Source organism: Marmota monax, unplaced genomic scaffold, assembly GCF_021218885.2.
Source record: "Marmota monax isolate L192 unplaced genomic scaffold, Marmota_monax_Labrador192_F-V1.1 WCK01_AAM20220418_F8-fsc00010, whole genome shotgun sequence".
NCBI classification, from domain to species: domain Eukaryota; kingdom Metazoa; phylum Chordata; class Mammalia; order Rodentia; family Sciuridae; genus Marmota; species Marmota monax.
Window position 1 is genome coordinate 4,834,866 of NW_026692321.1, and position 8,068 is coordinate 4,842,933.

The 8,068-nt window shown below is 51.6% G+C and overlaps 1 long non-coding RNA gene across 1 annotated transcript; it reads right to left on the minus strand.

The window, feature by feature from the left end:
- Positions 1 to 2,434: 2,434 nt before the first annotated feature.
- LOC131424088 (uncharacterized) lies at positions 2,435 to 6,198 on the minus strand. Its single transcript, XR_009226572.1, has 2 exons — positions 6,017 to 6,198; positions 2,435 to 2,679 (listed from the first exon to the last, which is right to left on the minus strand). It is a non-coding gene; the product is annotated as an uncharacterized LOC131424088 (long non-coding RNA).
- Between the last annotated feature and the right edge of the window lie 1,870 nt (positions 6,199 to 8,068).

Here is an 8,068-nt window from a genome sequence, read left to right on the forward strand (position 1 = left end):
TCAGAGGCTCCCATCACCCCTGGATGCCTGGCTGGCAGAGAACGCAGGTCTTTATTCATGCAGCAGGGAAAGTGTGTTCCAGAACACACCACCACGAAAACCAAGACAAGTGAAGAGAGTGGAACTAAGTGCAGAGTTGAAATCCAGGGGGCACCTGGGTCCGGAAGCAGCTGGTGTTTTTACTACTCAGGTTGAGTTCCCACACCTCCATGGGTTCTCTTCAGCCTGAGAAACTGGGTGTCCTGGGGACAGTGTGTGTGCTGTGTGCATAGGTTTTCTCTTTCATGTGTACCCTGGAGACAAGTCAGGGCATCTCTGAGGGTCCCTTGAGCATCTAATGAGGGAAACTTACATTAGGGCTCTCCATATGTCACCTGCTTTCCTCTCCCTGGCTGCTGAGTTTGATCCCTGTTTTATTTTATTTTAATTATATGTGTAGGGGGGACGTGCTAGGGATTAAACTCAGGGCCCCTCACATGCTAGGCAAGTGTGCTACCACTAATCTGTACCCTGGCCCATCCCCATTTTACAGACATTTTAAATGACTTCCCAAGCTCACACAGGAATAACTTTATTGCTATGATGTCCACTCCTCTGCATGGCCCTAGGTCCATGCCCTGCCTCCACATGGACCAGAGTCTGAGTCCCATAGCCTGGCCAGGGCAGAGCCCTCAGGGGTTAGCTATTGGCTCCAGCTTGCAGGGCTAGGGGGAGCCAGGGTGACAGTCACTCCCCTTTTCCTCCCCTCCAGGAAGGCTGAGTGGCCAAGTGCAGTTTCTCTGAACCAGCTGGAGTTGGAATCTGCATTTATACTGTTGCCTCCTCCTACTCAGGTGAGAACCCTCAATCTGACAGGCTGATAAAGGGGGTACACTGACTCTAGAGCTTCTTGCCCAGGAGAAAGAGCTACCTTTGGAATTTCATGGATTACCATCATGGCGTCCCCATCTCCAAATCCATAGTCTGTGAGATTCAGCACCAGAACTGGGTGGAGAGTCTGGTATCATGGCCCAGTTTTTAACTTTATTGGTGAATACTGCAGCCTAACAGGGCATGGTGTGCAGAAGGACACCCAAAAATGCCCATTCCTAACTCTGGAACTGAGGAATATTGTAGGTTAATAGCTATTATGGTTTGATATGAGATGTCCCCTGAAAAGCTCACGTGTTAGTACAGGAACGCTCAGAGGTGAAATGATTGGATTATGAGAGCTGTGACCTAATCAGAGGATTAATCCATTTGTTGGATTAATAATTGAATGGACTAACTGGGTGGGAACTGTGGGCAGACAGGGTGTGACTAGAGAAAGTAGGTCACGAGGGTGTGCCCTTGGGATTATATCTTGTCCCAGGGCTCTTCCCTCATTGTATCCTCTTCCCTCCGGCCATTAGCCACCACACCCTTCTGCCAGGATGCTTCCCCTCAGAGCAATGGACTCAGCCAACCATGGACTGAAACCTCTGAAACCAGGAGCCAAAATAAGCTTCTCCTCCTCTAAGTTGTTTTTGTCAGGTATTAAGGTCACAACAACCAAAACTTGACTAGCATAGTAGCGAAGGGACATCAAAATCACAGATGATATTGAAGTTGCTAATTGGTTGACTTTATTTTTTTTTTTTATTCCTAAAAAATGTTTATTGTGACATTGGAAAATAAGGCCTATGTTTTTTTTAATGGTCTATATTCTTTTTTTTTTTTTAATTTTTTATTGTTGGCTGTTCAAAACATTACATAGTTCTTGATATATCATATTTCACAATTTGATTCAAGTGGGTTATGCGCTCCCATTTTTACCCCATATACAGATTGCAGAATCACATCAGTTACACATCCATTGATTTACATATTGCCATACTAGTGTCTGTTGTATTCTGCTGCCTTTCCTATCCTCTACTATCCCCCCTCCCCTCTCCTCCCCTCCCCTCCCCTCCCCTCCCCTCTTCTCTCTCTGCTCTCTCTACTGAGATTCGTTTGTCCCCCTTATATTATTTTTCCCCTTCCCCTCACTTCCTCTTGTATGTACTTTTGTATTAATTGGTTGACTTTAAAGTGGGGAGCTCTACGGGGTTATCCAGGTGGGTTCCGTGTGATCATAAGGGCACTTCACCATGGAAGAGGAAGGCGCAAGCATTACGTCAGATACAGTGTGAGAGCAACTCTGGCTTTGAAGATGGAGGAAGGGGCTGGGGCCAAGGAATGCCAGTAGGTCTCCCCGAGAACCTCCAGATGGAAGGTAGTGCTGCCAACACCATGATTGTGGGACCGTGGCAGACTTCCAGCCTCCAAAATTGTAAGATATTAAGTCTATGTTGTGTTAAGCCAATAAATTTGAGATAATTTGTTACAACAGCAACAAGAAACTAATACAACTATGTATGTTCCTGTTTTTCAGTGTTCTTAAAGTAGCAAGAAACAGACATCAATCCTCACTATCTTTAGTGAAAAAAAAATTTTTTTAAATGCATGGAAAGATTCTGATCCAACTCACAGAATCAAAGTGCTGAGCAACCACACTCAGAGAGCAGAAGGCACAGAGGCTCTGTGTTCACCCGAGGAACAAGAGGTTCCAGACGTTCTCTCAGGGCAGTGCCTTGCTGAGGTCCCATGCACCAGTCCTAGGCTCCATGAACCTGGATGCAAACTTCACCTGAAGAGGAAATCCAGACATGGTGCCTCCACCTGTAATGGCCAGGAGACTAATCACTGGGAGCTGGGAAGCTGCCCGGTCAGTACCTGCCAGACAGAATGCTAACAGAAGGGTGCTGGACTGGAACTGAAACCCACGACCCCAAGGCCATGCACTTGCTCCATGCCTAGGCACCTCCACAGAGCCCGTCCACCCATCCCATTTCACCTAGTTCTGTCTCCTGCCCAAGCCAATAGACACCAGATGCCCAACTCTCAGTGACCACCGAGACCTTGAAGGGAGTGTCGGGAGCCAGGAAAATGACTCAGACAGAACGTCCATCACCCAGAATGTGTATGTCCATCGCTAATGAAGTCCATGGACAAGCATGTGCCCATCTGTTGGGATACAGTTCCTAGAGTTGTCACTGTCATCAAGCCAAACCTCCAGTAAGGCCACCCCCTAACAGGCAACCAGGACTCCAGGCAAGTTCAAGTCCTGCATTGCCAAGAAGCTATATGGACCTTGGAAAAGTCAGGTCTCCCCTCGGGGCTTTGGCTTCCTCAGCTATTTAATAAGCTGGGGTGGGTTTTCTGCTGGGTCAGTAGCATCTAGGTTTTAAGATCTCAACCCAGTGCTGATCCGTTAAACAAATGAACAAAGCAAGCCCTTGTCTAAAGGCAAAATTCTCTGCATAAATAATATTATACAGAAATCAGCCAGGATAGTGCAGAAATCCTGTTTTTAGGGCAAATTTGCTTTGGGTTGTAAATACGCAGTCCTTGGTGGGAGGGAGCCAGTCCCCACGCTGGACCTAGGAGACCTCTGCTGCTTTGCCCTCACACAGCCACCCCTACTTTTGGCAGTGAAGGATGTGATGTGCCTGAGGGAGCAACACTCCTGTTGACAGCCGTTGCCAAGGTAACATCAGGCCGGCTGCAGACAGGTAAAAACAGCTGGCTCTTCTTACTCACCTTGGAAGTCACCAGGAAGCTGATTAAATGTTCTTGGAATACAAGTGGGACCTGAGGAGCCTTAATCTTCTCCTTCCTGACTGACAGCTCAAAGCAGTAGGCATAGAAAGCCGGGCTCTCCTGGCTGTACTGCCATTATTTTGCTGTCCTCCTCAGGAGGTCACTTTGTCCCTGTTTCCACAGCCCCAACAGGAGGGGTTAGGCCAGACCCATGGAAAAACCCCCAGGGTTTCGCGCACCCTTCAGGAGTCCTCATGGACTCAGCCAACTTTGATCCATTTTTTTCCCAAGGGAAAGTTTTTATTTTGATTGCCTAAAATTCAGACACATTTAAGCAGCCAAGAATATCCTAGGCAGAATGACGAAGATTAAAAAGAAATTAGAAACAAGAAAAGAATAAGGGTAACACTGAACTCCTCTGCATTAATCTATGAATTTTCTACTGAGCTAATAAAATTTATAGGTTTGGTTGAGGGTGATAGTTTGGATTTGGGGGGGGGTGGTGTTTCTAGGTGAACATTCATGTTTTCTGTCATTCTTATAACAGCACGTGGAAGTGACCGTCTCCTTCCTTCACCTTTTCTACAGTTTGGTGGCGTGTCATTTGCTGGGTTCCGAGCTGCGCTGAGGTGTCCCAGCCTCCCTTTAGGCTGTGGCTCCGGACAGGCTGCCCGCTTGGCCCTGAGGCTTTCCTTCTGAACTTGGGCGCCTGGTCCATTTCATTTTCTTTGTCTAACTTTTCTTCTCTTTCTCCTTCAACGTTCCTAAGAAGCATTAGAGTCAAGAGTATGGAGCCAGCCGGGCGCTGGGGCCACGCCTGTAACCCCAGCTGCTAGGGAGGCCGAAGCAGGAAGATTGCAAAGTCAAGGCCAGCCTTGGCGATTTGGTGGGACCTTAGAACAATAAGAGGGCTGACACAGCTCAGTGGCAGAGTGGCATGTATGAGGACTGGGTTCAGTCCCCAGGACTGAAAAGAGGAACAAATGAAGACGTTCTGATGAGCTTCTTCAAGCCAGTGCACTGACGCGTCTTGGCCTCACTTTCTGATCCCCTCTTTTGGTGGATTCTAAGTTGCCGTTGTCCATCTGTGAGGTATTCTCTCAGGACAGCAGGAAACTCACCTTCAGTCAGAGGCCTCTGGTGATCTCCCCGACCTGTCACCGACAACCTGACCCTGGGCGTGTTGGCGTTGCCGGGTGCTCCTTCTGGCTGCTTGGTTCCCGCACTCCCTCCTTCTCATGGAGGCACAGGGACTCTCCTTGGGGTGACCAGGCTCCTCCATGTCTTGAGGACTACTCTGATGGCCTGGGACTTGCCGTCCACAGGGCAGCCTTCAGAGGTGCCTCTGCAGAGGGCGCTCCAGGGCCCTGGCAGCTCAGCCTGTCTCCTCTCAGTTCTTTGAACATCCCTCTCACCAGGTTCCTCTCTGACAGGTGCAGGCGCAGGTCAGAGCCCCTTGCCATCACCGGGGACCCACAATGAGTGACTACAGCGCCTCTCCCTGGGGCCTGGGGTTCCTAGTGTGCACTTGGGAGCAGGGCCTTGGGGGTGGGGGAACAGAGGGCACGACCAGGCCTGGGGGATAGGACAGGGGGCCACATGCCTGATGGGGAGCCCAAGAGGCCACAGAAGCCGGGACCCAGCTGCAGGGAAGACGGGGCCATGCAGCCCCAGCCCTCCTGCCCCAGAGGAGGACCTGGGAGTCCTCACCAGGACACATCCACCCTCCCCAGGCTGACAACATGGTGACCGGTTTTGCATCGGGATTCTGCTTAAGATTTCGTTTGAACCAATATTTTCTCAGCTACCAAAATCAATCGCCACTAAATGGCACCCTTTGAAGTGGTTAAAGTGGGTAAAGTGGTAGATCCTCAGTACCAAAAAGAAAGGAAGGAAGGAAGGAGGAAAAAAAGAAGGAAAAACTGGCAAATTCTATCCATACATATTTTACCACAATTAAAGAAAAAAAAATCAGTCGGTGGCTGGAGCAGATCATCTCTAAGACCCTTTTCGGATTCTACACCCTAGAATCTGAGCTGTGGCCTCTGTCCCAGAGCCCAGGCTGCCACACTGGGCCTTCTCCTGTGTCACTCACTGGCCCCGTGAGGCCTCCCTGCCCCTCCAGGTTGAGCATTGATGGAGTTCTCCCTAGAGACGTGGGGACCTTCTAAGGAAGTTGGGACCTCTGCTTTGGGGAAGGAGGACCCTGCAGAAGTCACGAATTCCTGACAGCAGGACCTCCAACCTGCAGGGTAGACATGTGTGGGGAAAGAGGGCAGAGGGGGACGTTCTTCCAACAGTGGCCAGAACCCAGAGAACAGCCTTGTCCTATTTGTCGTTGTCATCTCCAAAGAGTCTCCCAAGTAGGACGAGAAGTCAAAAGGATAAATATACAAAGGTTAAACTGGAAACTTACGTAAGGAGGCGAAGGATGTTTTAAAACTCAGCTCGTGGTATCAGAATTCCTCAGGGTGAAGGGGAGTGTCTTTGTTCTAGAAAATTCATTAAGCAGCCCCTGGCATGGGTGACAGGCTCAGGCTCCAAGGCCTCCAGGAAGTGGGGAGTGCTCTGCAGGTGACACAGGGTCACTCAGTACTCGTGATCCTACATGACAGGAAGAGAGGAGCCCCTGAGATGAGAGAAGGGCCGGGTGGAAGGAGGGAGAGAAGGAACCTGGGAAACAGGGAAGGCTGGGCGCGGAGGGAGTCTGTGCGGCCCAGGGCTGCCTTCTCTCCAGGAGAGAAGCACAGGGGTGGGCTGAGTTCCTGTGGGAGCAGGAGCCCAGAGTCTGGGGCTGGGCAGGACTCTGAGCCTCCTCAGGCCGCGGAGCCAGGAGGGCTGAGGACACAACCCAGACTTCCAGGCACTGGGCGGCCCATGTGGTATTTGAGTCACACCTAAAAAAATGGTGGCGGCCCAGCCCTTGGCCTAGGGAGGACAGAACTTCCACAGCCTCACCAGGCCCCAGCTGGACATCTGAACCAGGTTTCCGGACGTGCAGGCCCGTGGGAAGAGTGAGGGCTCCCCACCAGGAGGGGAAGTCCTGCCCCACCTGGGCAGCCCCAGGATGGCTTCCGGGTTTCCAGAGTGGAGAAGAGGGGACCAGCTGCTAATAGGGGCTTTCCCAGGCCCTTCCACCCTGGGAAGCTGCTTCTTCCTCAGCAAGAATCCACCCAACCAGCACAGCTGCGCCAGGACCCAAAATAACTCCCAACCAGGACTGGCAGAGCCGCCCAGCTAAAAATAACCTGGGCCAGCTGCACCAGGACAGAGCAGGGGGCCCCAGAGGCCTTGCCTGGCCCACAGGGGGACAATGATGCATAGGGCCTACTAGGTGCCAGGCACTACTCTCAATTTAGCCTGCATCAGCCTTGGAGGTGGTGACCATTATCATCACTGTACAGAAGAGAGGGCATATGCACAGAGAGGCTAATTAACTGGCTCAAGGCCATACAGCGAGGGGGTGGCAGAGCCAGGACTCCACCCAGGCAGTCTGGCCAAGTTTGTTGTCCCAAATGATGCCAATTCCTCCTTCCAAGCCAGAAACACCATGAGAGGCTGAGCCCAGCTCCCTCTTTGGTGCAGGCAAGTCCCTGGCCCTGTTATCTTGCCTTTCTCACTGGAGAGGGGAAGGGCAGCTCCACCTTAGCTGGGCTGTGAGAGTCAGATTGACGGATGGGGAAACTTGGACCACTGGAGGGGCTTGCTGGGTGGAACACTCTGCATTTACAGACTAGGCCCAGAGGGGGGAGTGGGCATGTCAGAGCAGAGAAGCTGCTCCTGGGGCAGTGGCCTGGGCCCTTCATGGACTCTGTGTCTCATAATACCCCACCTTATATTTGTGTTCTATTTTGTACTTTCCAGAACACCTTCAGATCTGTCTTCTGATTTGACCTTGGCAATCCCAGAGTGATCACAGCACAACCTGATGGGGCCAATGCACCCCTCGCCACCCTCCCCACCTTAAGGCTCCTCAGTGGCTTCCAAGGGTCCTTAAGATCAGTTCCCCCAGCTCCACCCTCTCCCCATCTCTGATCTCTGCTCAGAGCTTGCTGGACTGGTCACGTGTTCCTCTGTCCCTGCATCACCTCTGGGTGATGTTCCCTCTGCCTGGAACACACCCTGCCCTCCACCCTGTACCTCCTGCTCCTCCTTCCTAGCTCAGGCCCCACCCCAGGTCCAAGGCAGCTGTCAGGGGCCCCCAGTGCTCACAGAACTCCCCCTTTACTGCACTCACCAGAGCTGGCAACTGCATATTTTTGCATTTTATATGATTGTGTTGGTCCCTCTCACAAGGTCTAGAGGGGGTTGCATTTGTTTGCCCTGAAGCTCCCGGGCACCCAGGACCAGCACGCTGCCATACAGCCAGCTCCGTTCTGCAGGAAGAATGAACACCTGCGCAAGGTGGACAGCTTCTCCCCCTGAGCAGCTGGGCCTGAGCCCAGAACAATGTGGAGCAGCCCTCCCC